Here is a 16050-nt window from a genome sequence, read left to right on the forward strand (position 1 = left end):
GGAACGTAAAATTTCCCGGTGGCGCAATATCGGATCTCGTTTGACGTAAATGTAATGTCAAAAGCTTCCTACCGGTGAAATTACGTATTTTATTAACGAAAGTGACGATATATACGTTACGAAATTCACGATCAGTACGGAAGGAAAGTTATTATTATTAATTTTACACACACCCACGCACACATACAGATGTACGCAATTTAGCAGAGGATCCTATCCATATCATCATAAAACTACTTTCGTCGCAACGAGTAACACATTATGTCGTCGTAATTATTAATAAAAGGACATTTCCTCTCATGACAAAGATCAGATTTAACGTACCATAATTATGTCTCGCAAAATACCGCGACATTAATTACCACGTCATGTCTCCTGATATTTGCGACATAGAATAATTCGCAAGATTCTAATGTGATAATACATGGAACGAATGCAATTATATTGTGTTTAAATTTAGAAAAGAACAAAATCGCATTTTGTCCGCAATAATGTACCGTACTTTCTTCTCGCCTTGAATGCGTTCGCAAGGCTTATGCGTGTGATGTTGCCCATACAAGAGTTTTTATTCCCTTTCCTTAGATTTCGCATAGATGAGGGACGCGGAGGAGATGCGATGCAATGGATGTGGTTGAGAAATGGCGAGAATAGAAGAAAGCGACGGAGACGAAGGGCGGGAAGATACGCGGCCAAGAGATGCAATAAGGAAATGCGTATCTTTCGTCTTCCCTTTATGCGCCGGCAGGACCGTTCCTTTATCCTTCGGCAGGCGTTCTCGAGGAGCACTCCGGCAAAGACCCTCGATTCACGTCGACGTGGGCGCCAAGTAATACGGAATCGATGTCTGTTTTATGAAACGTTTTATCTTGCCGCGCAGCCAGCTTTCCAATATTTCGCTCGACTCTCGCCTGCCTCGTTTACGATCTTTTCCTTCGAACTATCATTCTCCATCTTCACCTCTCTCATTTTCTCTCGCTTCGTCATGTTAGGCTGTTCTTTCTCATGCAACTGCGTTTCGCTTCGATTATCTCTTTTCCGAGAATGATACATACTTTTTAAGCCAGTAGTAGGGAACCAGAGGTGCACGTCCCTTAAGATGTGCAAGCCATTGGAGTAAAAAAAAAATTAGATCGTAGATGTATCTCAATATTAATAATTTTTGATGTTTCGATAAGACAAAAAGACAAATATTTTTAGTGAAGGCGACAACATTTTAATAATCTGAAAAAAGTCAGAATAGAAAGACTCACTGTCTTAAAGACTTCTCGTGCTACTTCCTAATCAATACACAGTTTTAAATTATTATGTATGTATAAAACGATATGTATATAAAATAATATAAAAGCATTAGCAACAATATTCGCTAAAGTTATTATGCATAATCATTGCTTATGTGTTATTAAAAATTTATAATATAATTTATTAAATAATTTATTAAATTATCTTTTCATTGATGAGAGATCTTCTAATTGATTTTGTCAAACATTAACTTTAATTTTGTATATTGACATCGTGCTTGGCTCATTGCCTTGTGTTGTAATCTATTCACATAAATTTAAAATGCTGCTATTGATAAGTTTAATATTTCTATATAAATAATACGCATATAAAAATGTATGTGTATGTGTCGTCTATTTGACAAATATTCTTGACAAATATAAATTTCTCTCAAATTGTATGTGTGAGCAATTTAGTTAACTTAACCAGAATAAATTTCAGTATTTACTTTGTATTTAGAACTTTTTGAAATTTCTGTCTAATATGCAAATATAGAAAATCAAATTAAGAAAAAATATCTATGGGATAAGGTTTTGCGTATTATACTTGTAATGTAAAATTTCATACATTTAGAATTAAATATTTTCAAAGTGGTATGATAAAAATTTTTTCAAGATATTATTGTCATAATCAATTTTTATATGTGTATTATGTGATTTGTCTTATATTTCATCAAACGCGAGAATCTCTTTAAAAATAAACAAATAAAATATACAGACGCGCAATAAATGTGCATTGAAAAAAATTTTGGTCCAATAAATAATCGTTAATCAATGTCCGACTTAACATCCGACTTAATGTAATTAATTTATTGATACAATTGAATTCATTTATATAACTACATATTCATTCTCTTGCACACACACAATAAATTCTAGCAACAGTTTTATAAAAATCATTATGAGAATTCATTGGACCAATTTTCATTAATTCAATGAATATTTTATTGTATATTTTTGGTTCAGTGTGAATAACTGTTGAGAGCTTGCGACGATCGCTTTTCTTTTTTCAGACATTAATAGATTTTATTTGGGACGCAGTATATACAAATTGAAAAAAAGGAAAGGAGAACCGTGTTTAAGAAATCTGCCTTTCTGCGGTTGTGCATAACTGAAAACGCCGGCCATTTCATATTTAAATGGAATAATTTCGGAGTACAGTTAAATTCATTTCCAATATTCCGCCCTAATCCACGGTTTCGTGCACCTTTCTTCCTTCCTCGCGCATCTCCTACGCGACTCTTCGCCAACGATACACCCTCGTAAAAATGATAAATGTCCGACGAGCAAAGAGTAAATAGCGATGGAATGAATGTACAGCTCGCTGCTTTTGCATAACGTACAAGAAAATTATACGTCTCTAAATATTTATTGGCGCATTAATTTTGTGACGTGTCTTTAACCTGGATTACCACCCCCTCTCCTCCTCCTCCGCTCCTCGCGATAAGTAGGAGAAAGATGGGGAAGGTGCAGTAGAATAATTCTCGTTGTGTCTCGTTTGTTTACCGTGGCACGCCTATGGGATAAAGTCGCCGGGATGACCCTCTTTTACAATTTTCTAGATTACATGAATTTCGAGAGCGGCTGAGTGCTTTTTAATATTTCGCTCTACTTTTTCCCATACATGCTCTCATATGTGTGTGTGTGTACATATACGATCTCTTCCCACCTACCTTTCTTCTTTCTTTACACACACGTTTCCTTCCCTCATCCCCTGCTTCACCTTTCTTCCACGGTTTTTTCTCACGGTCCTTTATAGCAAAAATAACACGCACGGCCTTGGGGCAAAGGGTAAATAGCAAGAGAATAAATGCATGGCACCCGTTTTACGGGTACGCGCAATAAAATTTTTTTTCTTCCTTAACTCGCTCTCGCATAGCTCTATGTTAATTCCTCGTGTTTCTACGGGAAACCGTATTCACAGCATATCACGATCAACCGGAATTATCTAAAATTCACGCAGTGCTTTTACATTCGTTTTTATTAAGTCGATGAGAACATTATGTTTATATAGTAATAAACAGCTGTAATATTCATGAGAATCTATGTACGTGTATTGCGAGATGCATGTATTGCGACGTTTTAATAAATCTTTCAAAACAGTCTTATGTTCGCGAATTCAAACAAAAGAGTTCTTTATCTCACGCCAAACGTAACTTTTCAAAGTGTTTTTAATCGATGTACGATCAATATTGTTGATAGAACTGTAATATATAAAAATATTAGCGAGACAAGTATGACGTATCAAGAGACAGTGTTTTACAGAAATGATATATATCGATACAATTGCATAAATATAGTATGTATTTAAAATTTTAAAAATGTGCTACGACAATTAAAATTATTTTAAACGACTTCACACGAAAGAACGATTTTGCTAAAGTATTAAAAAATTTAAATAAATACACATCTGAAAACAATTTTGTTATCTAAAAATTTAACTAGACAGATCTGAAAATAATTTTGTTTCAACCATCAAAATAATTATATTAAAATCTCAAGCATGATGAGCAGTGAAAAGTTTTGACACTTTGCCAATTAGTTTAAGCATCCTACATAATCATTTTGATGGTTGAAACAAAATTATTTTCAGATCTGTCTAGTTAAATTTTTAGATACTTCAGTAAAATTGTTCTTTCCGTGTGAAGTCGTTTAAAATAATTTTAGAGAGAGTTATAAAATAATTTATTTTAAATAAACAAAAATACGACGAAGCTAAAATCGTTTAAATGTTCTTTCTGTATCGGTTTAGCAAACGATAGAAATAACCTGTACAAAAATGGATTCAATATATTATTCAAAGAAATATTAAAAGTGATTATTTCTCTTTGTAAAAAAACTTTAAGTGTGATGTAAATAAATTTCACGTAATAAATGTAACATTACATTATTTGGCAATGCTTTTAAGAATTTAAAATTTATTCATGTAGTATCTGTATTAGTAAAATTATTAAAAAATTTTCAAAAGTCAGTATGTTTTAAAAAATATGTATGTAGTGTATTAAAAGATATTTATTTACAATTTCGTTAGATGCATTTAATAACGTTACGTTATCTAGTTATGCTTTTAATTAAAAATTTATTCTCGTGCAATACCTTCACAATACATTAGTAAAATTCTATTTAAAATAATATACACAGTCAACACAATGCTTTAAAAAATATATAATACATTATAATAAGAAAATATTGATTTATAACTTTCATTCAATTTTTGTTTATTTAAAAAAATATTGTAAATATAGAAACATCGCAGCGCGATTTATTAATAAGATAAATATACCGAACAATTGACTTGCATATAAAGTTATTGAAATAAATGCAAAACATCATTATTAATATAATGTGTTTGTGAGAAATTGTTAAGAGATATCCTTCCGCAGTTGTAGCCAAATTGAATTAATATCGCACAATGCTTACATTCTAACGTCCCTGTATATTAAATCGTAAACCTAGAAATCAATCTCAACTTTATTTCTTCAATATATTGGCGCAATCTTCGATATAACTATTAAACGCTCAATTGTGCAATAATGTCGTACGTGTAGAAGCCGTTTAAAAATAACAGTTAATTGACCGCGTCGCACGAGTTAGATGACGAAACGAGGCGAGAAAGAAAAAGCATTTTGTCGCGAGTGAGACTTATTTCGATTAATTCTTACGGCACAAATCAGTTTCCACCGAAACTCTCAATTTGATTCCACTGTAACAAATCAAATTTAGAGTATTATTTCCAATGGATATAAAAGCTTTGTGAATCGAAGCGGGAGAAAATAAGCACAACCAAACGCATTTCCACTGACTTATAGCAAATTCGATTGGACGTACTCAATACACACTGTTACATATAAAATAGTCGTATACAAATTAATGTAAACATATATGTTTAATGTAGAAACAAAGATTAAACCGTAAAATTCTTAATATATTTTATTGTAACAATTTGAAATAGACATGAGAATACCCAAGTAGAATAATAAGTTATAATATCAAAATGATGTCAAAATGACTCTAAATATTATTTAAGGTTCATTTTAATGCCATTTCAACGTCACTTCGATGTTAACGTGATTTATTATTCTGCTTGGATAAATTTAATTAAATATCTAAGAGAAATCCTATTTTTCGGTTAAATCGCTCAGTGTTTAAATATTTCTGTGTGAATCTATATACATGAAATGCAATCAAGAATAAAACTGAGTAGTAGTATTAACATATTATTATTATTATTATTTTATAGTGTATAAAGAATTACAAAGCATACACAAATGAGACACCAGCAGAACTGCTGTTACTAAGTCTCTTAAAAAACGAATTATAAATTATAGAGAAATTAGTACAATTCCAAAAAGATAAGCTTCTTGTTTAATAAATAACTCGGTAGTTTTAAGAAGGTAGAGGCCAAGAATGATTTGAGCATAATTGCTGTTACTAAGCCTACCAGAAAACAAAAGGAACATATGAAAGTAATATTAAAATAGTAACATTAATATATTGATAATATAATAATTTTTGATGCTAATAAATATCTTTATTGTGTTAAGTAAAAGTTGTATTTTATAATTCGAAATACATTTCACTTTTACACTCAGATGAAATCAGTATACAACGTTTTAATATGCACCAGTGCACACTAGTGCGTCCAACCGAATTAGCTATTAAATTTGATTCTACGCTGCATTAGGTGCTTCAGTGGAAACTAGATCACGGTTAGGCTGCGTTTGGAAACTACATCCGAGAGTCCTAGTGCATCATTTTATCTTTATTGCTCATTAGACGTACTTAATCCCTTCAGACTTTGTGTACATTGGAGTGTACATAAAATTGGAAAGTATTATCCGTTGAAATTATTTATTTCTATCAACATCTGAAAGTAAATGCACATAATAATGTATGTTTGAAGAATAATCAAAATTTTGAAACGAAAATTAAAGTATCCTTGAATTGAATTAAAAAAAAAATCTTGTTTAATATAATTCCATTAAAATCAAGTCTGAAGGAATTAATATTATTAATTCTCCGCTGACAATGTTGAACTTTAAAAACAATCGATTTTATTATCATAAATTCTGTCTAGATAAATTTAAGTTCATAAAAAATAAGTAAAATGATTCAACTTTTTTTATGATAATAAAAACTCATTAATGCTTTTACAAAGTATATATACTTGTTAAGTATCTCAAAGAAGTGATAATCTACTCTCTTGAGTGAATTAACATTTTATTATTTTTAACTTTCTGTGTGTCAAAATGTAAATCAATCAATTTCTATTATTGAGTTGCTTAATTTCAAAATAAACGTTCATATACATTTAGTAAGTAATAAACTAAATTTAGTTCTACTAAAATCAGGTCTGAGAAGAAAATAAAACAGGAATAATAAAATGATTCAGGATACATTCCATTTCATGCATGATGTGCGTAGTGCATTATTTATCTTTGTTTAACATTCGGTGAACAATAAGAATAAATGATGCATCATGCTTGAAACTGAATATACCCTCAGACACTGGAGACTTATTACGATTCTTTAGACAAAGTGAAAATTACAAAAATGCAAATTCACTTGATGTTAACTAATGAAATTATAAATATTCCAGTAAATTTGATCATTTTCGTAATTTTCACCTCGTTTCAAGAACCGTAACAAGTTCCTTGGAGTGAAAATTCCGAATGCGAACTTAAACGAGTCGCGCAGCCATTTTGTGTTTATTCCGCGCGCCGATGTTTCCTCGTTTTCGTGTCGTAGAACGCGATCCCCGTATGCAAAGGTAAATAACAACCGAATAAAATGTGTACATACCGCCACTAGCCGTCTCTCGATCCGCCACAGCCACGAACGAACCGCAAAACGAAACCACGAACCAAAAAACACGCACCACTCGAGCAACTTCGCGTCGCACCTGCGATCGCGCGAAACACTTGAAGCGCTTTCCCGCGTTCTTCCTCTCCCCTATTCTCGCCCATCGCGCCGCGCGGCTGCTAGTTGGCGCATCACGTGATGCGCCGCGTCATCTGACGTCACGCGGAAATATTTCCATGACGCATGACATGACCGATGCGTTCGAATGTCGCAGTTCGCTGAACCGTCGAAGTTATACACGTGTAAAAATCGTTGTAATACGTGATGTCTACAATATAACTCTTGAGCGGTAATAATTTGACAATAAAATTTAACAGTGTATGATTATTGTTTTACGTTTCTCTACAAAAAGATAAATATAGACTAATGAGAGTCAGCAACGATAAACGCAATTATTTAGTGAACAATCAATAATCAGATATTGGATTGATATTGGATTAATGTCTGATTATTGATTGTTCATTAAATAATTGCGTCGTTTATCGTTGCTGACTCGCATTAGCCTATTATATTTATCTTTTTGTATTGTTTAAAATTCGAGAGTCTTAATATAATTATTGTTCTCTACTGTGATTGATCAATTTGCTTACTGCATAAATTTTTTGTGTGTCGTAGTCTTAATATAAAAAATGCTTTTGTTTTAATTCGAGAAATCCAGAAATATAATTATTAAATAATAACGTATTAATTATTGCGCAATTATTATTCTTAATTAGTTGAATATTAATTTGTTGTTGAATTTCGAGAGTCCATTTTTATCGTGTTGTTAAAAAAATAATATTATATCAATAGCATTATTTTAAATGTTTAAATTTTATTGATTCAATAATAGTATTAATAAAACGTATAAAGTTTTATTAAAACAAGAGCATATTTATTTGATTAATGGTATTACTATATAAATTAAAACGATTTAAATTTAAATTATTTTAAATTAAAATAATGTTGATATAATATTTTTTTTTTCAGTGTGGTAAGAATTGACGTAATCGTTAAAACATATAACTTCAAGCTTTAAGTCTTAAATCGTAAAAAATTGTTCAATCACAGTCATACATGAGAATAATCAACTATATAATGGATTGCTCGGTATTCATAGTCGAACCTTATATTTAAGACCATCTTAACTACAATCTTAAGATATCATAAAGTGATCAATCACAGGTCGCTATTAGCACGTAAAACATTATTTAAAACGATCTTTAATTAAGAGCCGACTATGAATATCGGCTTCAAGTTAAGATACTAATTGCCAATGTGATTCTCCGATTGGTCTAAAATGGACATTTTAAGATTGTACTTAATACAGTCTTAAATATAAGAATTAATTATGTATGAATATCAGTCATAGTCGATTATTTTCCTGCGGTTGGTTAATTTCTTACGGCTTAAGACTTAAAACACTTATTGTAGATATTCCAGATTAAAGATATATCCACACAAATTTACATAGTCCCATAAACATATATATAAAGAAAATTATCCAATCGCATTTTTTCCGACAAAAACTCACGTAAAATGTGATTGGACAATTTTTTTTATGCATACGTTTATATGACTAAGTTTGTGTAGATATACCTTTATGCCTCAAGCCATAAAAATTTCGTTGAAGACGCCGCTTAAAGCGACGAGTATTTGGCAACGCCGCGTCATTTCAGTGTGTCATGGCGGACGCGCGGATGAAAATTGTGTGTTTGTGAAATTCGAATTCTTGCTTTGTCGAAATAACGCGACGGTGCCGGTTGACGTAATCGATCCCCGTTGTCGAGATCTTTAGAGCTTGGTGTGAGCCGTGTGTCAATCGATAGGAAGTCGGAGAAAAGCGAAAAACGTCGCGAGATCGCGTTAAAGTTGAGCGAGAAAAACTCGATGGGTATTGCGCGCAAAATCGCAACAGTGAGGCGCGTCTTGGCGACGATTTAAGTGTCGCGATAACGTAAGCTGGAAGTGCTCGCCTTGAAAGTTGAACGTTAAATGTGTCGAAATGGTGCCGTTCGCGAGTGACTGGCAGCGGAGGAAGTGGACTGAAAAAAATAATTTCTTCGTAGCAAGTAAGAGATTTTCCATTCCCGCCTTCTCTCCGTAAATTTACTCTCATTATAACTCTCATTATAAATTATTAATTTCCCTTCGACAATGTAAAATTTTTATCCTTCATTTGCCTGAGTCTTCAAGTACTTCAGTATAGATTTTTATATTTTTTCAGACTGTATAAAAATTAATAAAATTCTCATTAAAGTCGTAATATCAAAAATTAAACTCAATTTGAGTTATTTTTCAAAATCATTTTTATAGGTCACCACTATGTTTCTTCTCAATGTGTCGTTAATTTAAAAATGATTGTAGAATATAGAAACAAAAATGTCGATAAAATTGCGATGAATCAGCACGACACTGAAAAAAAGTATGTTGATAACTTATCGCAATTCAAGTGACATTTTTATTACCATAATATCTTCTAAATTTAAAGTCTATTAAAATTGATAATTGTTGAAATTTTGTTTTAAATGTTCAACACAAATAAACGAAAAAGGCCATATTCGATCAACGCGAGTCTTGGTGCTTAATAATATTTTTGTATGAATTTCATAATTTCCAATTTAAATTCCAGTAAAATTCACATAAAAATATTATTAAGCATCAAGGTTCGCTTTAACTGGATATGACCTCCTTCGCTATTCGTATTAAATCATTAACGTTAATTAATTATTATTTTTAGATGGAATTGTGTGCAGTGTCATGATGGCTTTTCGTATACAACTATAGAGTCCAGAGAATTCTTGTATCCTGTATACGACGTAAAATACCTGAGAGAGTACAGGTGAGTGCGAATTAAAACTCAGGAATTCTGTACTTTTAATAAACACTTTAATAAAACGCGCGCCGCACTTTCTCTGCCTTCTTTTAACGGCTTCATCTAAGAGTCTCGACATGGATTAACAGAGAATTATAAAAATTTCTCAACCGTCATGTTGAACTCTCGTGGAGAAATTTTATTGCGTGTTTACGCAGCCAGAGAATTAAGTTTGTTATTTTGATGACTTATCCTTAGCCTTCCCGCGCGCTGTAAAAGCAAACGGTCGTATATTATCTTATCGACATTGCCGGTTATTTTAATAATATTACGCGCATTCATCTCGATATAACAATATTTGCGGTGCCGACGCGTATACGCATATTTCACTATGCATGGCGTGTATTTATACCAATTTCAAGTCAAAGAGGCGTGTTTTCGCTCTAGCCCGCCGCTTTGTGAGAGAGGCGGGAAGTGCTCGGTTCGCAAAAAGTAATATTTACAATATAGAGTAATAAAGTTTTTGGCTTTATTCGGCCGGTGCTAAAAAAAAAAAAAATAATAAAAAAAGAACAAAAACGAGATTACGAGACACGGATGCAATTTCCGAGGGTTACATTTAAAATTCAGAGGCACACGTCGTTTCTCGCTGAAGTCATCGTGGATTGTTCTCGTGCGGTGTTTACAGCGTAAGGCCCTGCACACAGTGGAACAAATATTAGGAGAATAAATATTTAATATAATAACAATAATAGGGACAATATTAGGAGAATAAATATTAAATATAATACTAATTAAAAGAAATTAAAAAATTAAGAATATAAAATGTAATGCATAATGGATACAAATAAGATGTAAGATGTGTTATATGTCATGTCTTATTTGTATCCATTGTACGTTACGTTTAATCTTTTAGGAGCAAATATTGCATATTTGAAACGTTGATTTTAAATTAAATTTAGGATCGATTCGAAATACTAAATTCTGTACAGATTAGTTACACTTAATTGAAAATGGAAATATATATGTAGCATTAAACACTAAAATTTCTAACTAGAAAAGCAATATATCGATATAGGTATATTTCGATAGATAAATTTCGATAGATTTTCTTCACTTACAAGTCATTTTTTAGCAAAAGGTATGTTATATTTTTAGTTGTATTTTTAATGATAAAATAATGGTGTCCTTAAAAAGAATTATTCTCTATACATACTTTCTAAAATTTTTAGAATGAATTGTCACTCTGAAGAGTGAAATCTCACTCTTAAAGATGGAAAATTGAGCTATTCTTTTTCAAAACTGGCTCAATTTCCATTGTTTAGAGTGAGACTCCATTCCAAAGAATTTAGAGAATATATGTATATTTTTTTTTCTATTTCTTTTTATTTCTCTAATATTTATTTAATATTTATTCCCTATTATTCTAATATTTAATATTAATATTTATTTATTATTTTTATGATTTCTGATGCATTGTGCGTAGACTCTAATTCGGGAGTGATAAGGAAGAATACTGATACGCGTTAAACTCGCATGCCTCAACAATCACTTATTCGTATTTCCGCGTTCACACTGGCTGTAGTCGGCAAACGCCTCCTGCCCAGGTCGGGGCATCCTTGATTTCGCTGAATATTTCCAGTTTCACGTACACAATGTACGTGTAAGCACTTCAGTTCAGCGCGACCCTCTCGCCTGCCTGGCCGGATTTTAGTAGAAATAACGAGACGCAGTCAGACATATCGGGTTCGGGTAGTTGCGTCTGACGCTATCGTGACGTACTACTACTGTCGGCTACAATCGCTAACCCACGTCACTTCGTTTCGCATTTCCGTTTTCCTGGAGCTCCCCTCTTCGTATGCGGTAAATCATTAATGGAAATAGAATATTAACGTCCGTAAAATGATTTCGTTACTGTTGCATGCAATTTGGATTATCGCACAGCAGGCAGTTGGAAATCAAGTTGCGAGCATAAATTTCAAATGTATAATATTATATGGATAAAATAGGGTAGTAGGGTAGTAGGGAAGGAGATATATTCTTTAAATCTGAATCAATGGATAATTAATAGTATCCTAAATATGCCATTGAAGGGCATCAATAAAATTCAACTGAAAAAGAAAGAAAGTTTGAGCATTATATAATTAAAATACTGATATCTCCAATTCTAATACTATTACATTGACTATATACACTAAAGCAAGATTAAGTTAAGAATTTTACGTTTTATTTAAAGTTTTTTAGTTAAAGTTCATTGTGAATTTATTGATTATCCAGTGGCTTGGATATCAATAATTATTCACTGATTTAGAGAATAAGGGTACTTACAAGAGATAAACAAAATAATGCGAATACCTAAGAAATATACTATTTATTTGTTTTATTAATGAAAAGTTGGCCTTCTATTTGTTTTTAACATAGATTCTATCTTTGTTGGAATAGTGTCATATATGCTTGTTAATGTAGCAACTGTTACAGTGCAATGTTTTTCCATTCTTCCAATAGAACATCTTTTAATTGCTTAAAACATATCGGAGGTATAAATCTGTTTCTTATTTTATACTACAAATCTATAAATGATATTTAAATCAGACGATTGCATTAGTCAAGAAAGATGTTAAAGTTTTGGAGAATAGAGGATAATTGAAAAAGTAAGAAAAAAATTTCTTTCTCCATTTATATAAAAAATTGAAAGACGTTTTACTAAAAGAATAGTACAACATTCCATTGATTTTCATTCAAGCAGTAAGTGACTATTCCAACAAGAATAGAATGTATATGTATTAAAAGTAAATGATGAGCTCTTATTATAGTAAAACAAGTAATAAAATTTTATAGTGTATAATAAATAGTGTATTTTTCCAGGAATTTCGAAACTCAAATTCCTGAAAGTTATGTAAATAACCAAAATTCCTTTTTATGCAATAATTTTTTAAGTGGAAATTTCTATCATTTTTTGTTAATTGTTTTGCCTTCGTTATTTATAAAACCGTTTAAAACTATGAACATGAATATTCAAAAATAAAGATATTGAACTGTGAGAAGTGAAGATTTAAATTATTGACTATCAATTTGAAAATACCTGGATGACAACAGTTTGACAACAGAGCGAAATTTCGACGGAACTGCTACGCGTCAATTCATCATAGAATTTATTTTCCGTTGACAGTACTGGCGAGAGGTTAACGACTGTAACCACTTTTGATGAATTTGAGTGATAGAAACAATATTACAAAACGCGGAAAATACACTTTGTTTGGCTATCGCGTTTTCCGGTACGATTACCGTGTGATGAAATCATGAGGCTTTCGTCATAAATACTCGCGATAGGATTTGCCGGCGCGCTTGTTCCGACGTGTGAATTGTTTCCGCAATTCATTCCAGTAATAACGTGTTATTCGCGTCAAACACGTGGCATTTTCAATGTGCGAAATTCCATTCCATACAATTAGTCGCTTGATTTTCTTCGGAGCCTGAAATCGAATCCGCTATCATCAATATAGCCGACGTTTCCACGTCGTCGCCTCTGCTCTTGCGAGTGAAAAATCGTCCCATCTTGGAGCGAACCCGGGCGAGGAAAAGTTCGTAAACTCAATACGCGCCTTTCCACCCTCGACGAATCAAAGGAGACGAGGTCGGCAAGGACTGACGATACTCGAGAAATATGCGATCGCGCCGCGCATCTTTTCCTTTGACACGCGCGTCGATAAGAGCGCGTGATTATTCCGCGGTCGGGAAATCTCGTTTGAAGATTATTTCTCATTTTACGTACTTTTGCCGACGTCAAAACATTCAAAAGACATACCCTTCACTACTTGCTTTCGTACCGTTTTCCCTTTGCACGCGAGTGTGAAATTAAGCCCGTAGCAAGTATGCGAATTCGTATTGCCGAAGCAATACTTTACGAAAACGTTTAATCGCAACATTCGCTCGCATTCGCGTGACTATTCTAATCGGCCGATTTCTGCCCGGGTTCTCTTTAAGTCGCGGTGGGACGAGGCGAGAGTGCTTATATATATGTATATATATATATACATACACTGAATTACACGAGCAGCGAAATAATCGCGCTTGAAGGAAAGCGTTCGTGTTCCATGCCTGTGTCGAGTCCTCAAATTCTTTTGAAGACTCCGTCGGTAGTGCATAATGGCCTAGTAGCCTCTAAGTCCGTGTCTCGCTTTTGCTTTTCATCTCCCTTGAAATCCATCCGCAACAATTACCGACGAGAGCACGGCATCCTACATCTCTAACGGTCGGACCTTTGAAGAGTTCCCAGTACTCTTTACAGCCCGGTAATGCTTGTCCTTAGCGGCGAGGCCGGCCCCGATAATTCTGGGTCGATAACGAAATTCAATATTTCTGCGGTAATAGCCGTGCGAGCGCACAGTGGCGATGGTAATGCGGCACAATTCGCCCGCATAAGTCCCGTGTTAATATTTAGGCTTACTACTTGTGAGCACGCCACGTGAGTGCATCATGCACTTTCGTGCAGTCCTATTGGCGCAGTCCTTTTTCGAGCTCCTAGGTTTCGATTGGAATTACCGAGCCTGCAGGAAATACAGTAGACTATAATATGAATTTTGAAGCGTATCGATAGCATTAGTTTCAAAATCTTAAATAGGAATAGACCCTGCACTAATTAATGAAAAGTTGAGTCTCGATGAAGAGAGGTAGTTTTCACATATGTATAATTTTATAAGTATAAGTTATAATGTAGTGAACAAAAGATGTCATAGATTGGTATTCATTTGTTGATTCTTACTCTGAAACTTTTAGAATAAATCTCATTCTTAAATATTGAAAATTGAGCCACTCTTTACCAAAATTGGTTCAGTTTTACTCTTTAGAATGAGTGAACTCCATTCTTAAATACAGCTTAAGATGTTATAAGCCAATGATCACTGAATTAGCATCTTAAGAAATTATTTAAAACGGTCTTAAAATAAGAACAAACTATGAATACGATTCTCGATAATATCAACGATAATCAAAGCGAACATTTTTAAAGGATTGTACAATCTGTACGATTTGGTACTATGAGATTCTAAATTGTATGTACACTGAACCAAAACTGTACGTAAATACAATAAAATATTAAATAGAATTAATGAAAATTGATCCAATGAAGTCTCATAATGATTTAGGTTATAAAACTATTACTAGAATTCACTGAAAGAATGAATATGTATTGTAGTTATTATAAATGAATTCAGTTGTATCAATGAATTAAGTCAGACATTAAGTTGAACATTGATTAACGATCCTTGGATCAAAAATGACCAAAATTGTTTTCAGTGTATATAAAACAAGTTTAAAAACTTTCTTTTTAATCTTAAAGCGGAGGTTCACTTGCATTTTGTGTTTCAAACAGAACGTTTTAGAACTTAGGTTTTCATAACTGCAGTTGAGTTTTAATAATGCATAATTATGGAGTTATCAAAGGTGTAAAAAACTTATGCTCAGTACCTTTACAAAGCTCAAAAACTATCCATTATTAAATCTTGCGTCCATGATAATTTTTGTTCATCATATTGTAAGCTACATTACATGTGAAAACTCATTTCATCAGAATCTAATTTTTCATATAATTATTGCGAAGCTTCCTTTTTATTAATTTTTCATAACTTTAACGCAATGCTCTTCAAGGTAATATTTCATAATAATAATGTTTAACCGTGTTTGTTGTTTTGCAAAAAATAACATGCGATATTTTACTTGAAAGTAGCATGTATTGCAAAAGTCAGACTTCTGTTAAAGTCCCGAGCAATTAACAGTGGCCTCTTGTTTAAATTCGACGACCTCGTCGAAAACCATGGGCGCGTTAATACATCACTTTTTTAACAGCGTTTCCTGGCACGTCGTGGTGCTTTGTTTTCACGGCTAAACATTGTTATGCAGATAGGACCAGACGGCATTGTTGTTTGGCTGGATCTCCGTGCGTAACCACGGAGCCATTCTCATGATAATTTTTGGAGATTATTTTTCGTAATTTCTCACGGAATACGTTGAGCATCCCCTTTTCTTCTTCGGTCCTGAGAAAAGAGAGTGCGATTGCCAGCGGTGTTTCCTTTAATTTTCTTCCCTCGTGCACTATCTCATCGCGCGTGTCAGCTAAAT

At 32.9% G+C, this 16050-nt stretch overlaps 2 protein-coding genes across 5 annotated transcripts in view; one reads left to right on the forward strand and one right to left on the reverse strand.

Moving 5' to 3' along the window:
- Positions 1-16050, reverse strand: part of LOC105147740 (kin of IRRE-like protein 1) — a 447481-nt gene that overhangs the window by 101842 nt on the left and 329589 nt on the right. The window lies entirely within an intron of this gene.
- LOC105147689 (glucose dehydrogenase [FAD, quinone]) overlaps positions 8601-16050 on the forward strand; it is a 202905-nt gene continuing 195455 nt past the window's right edge. The window contains exons 1-2 of the mRNA XM_087415493.1: positions 8601-9190; positions 9859-9960. The gene's annotated coding sequence lies outside the window, so the exon portion shown is untranslated. The remainder of the gene's footprint in view (positions 9191-9858; positions 9961-16050) is intronic.

This window comes from Acromyrmex echinatior, chromosome 18 (genome assembly GCF_024713525.1).
Source record: "Acromyrmex echinatior isolate Ae372 chromosome 18, ASM2471352v2, whole genome shotgun sequence".
Lineage (NCBI taxonomy): Eukaryota > Metazoa > Arthropoda > Insecta > Hymenoptera > Formicidae > Acromyrmex > Acromyrmex echinatior.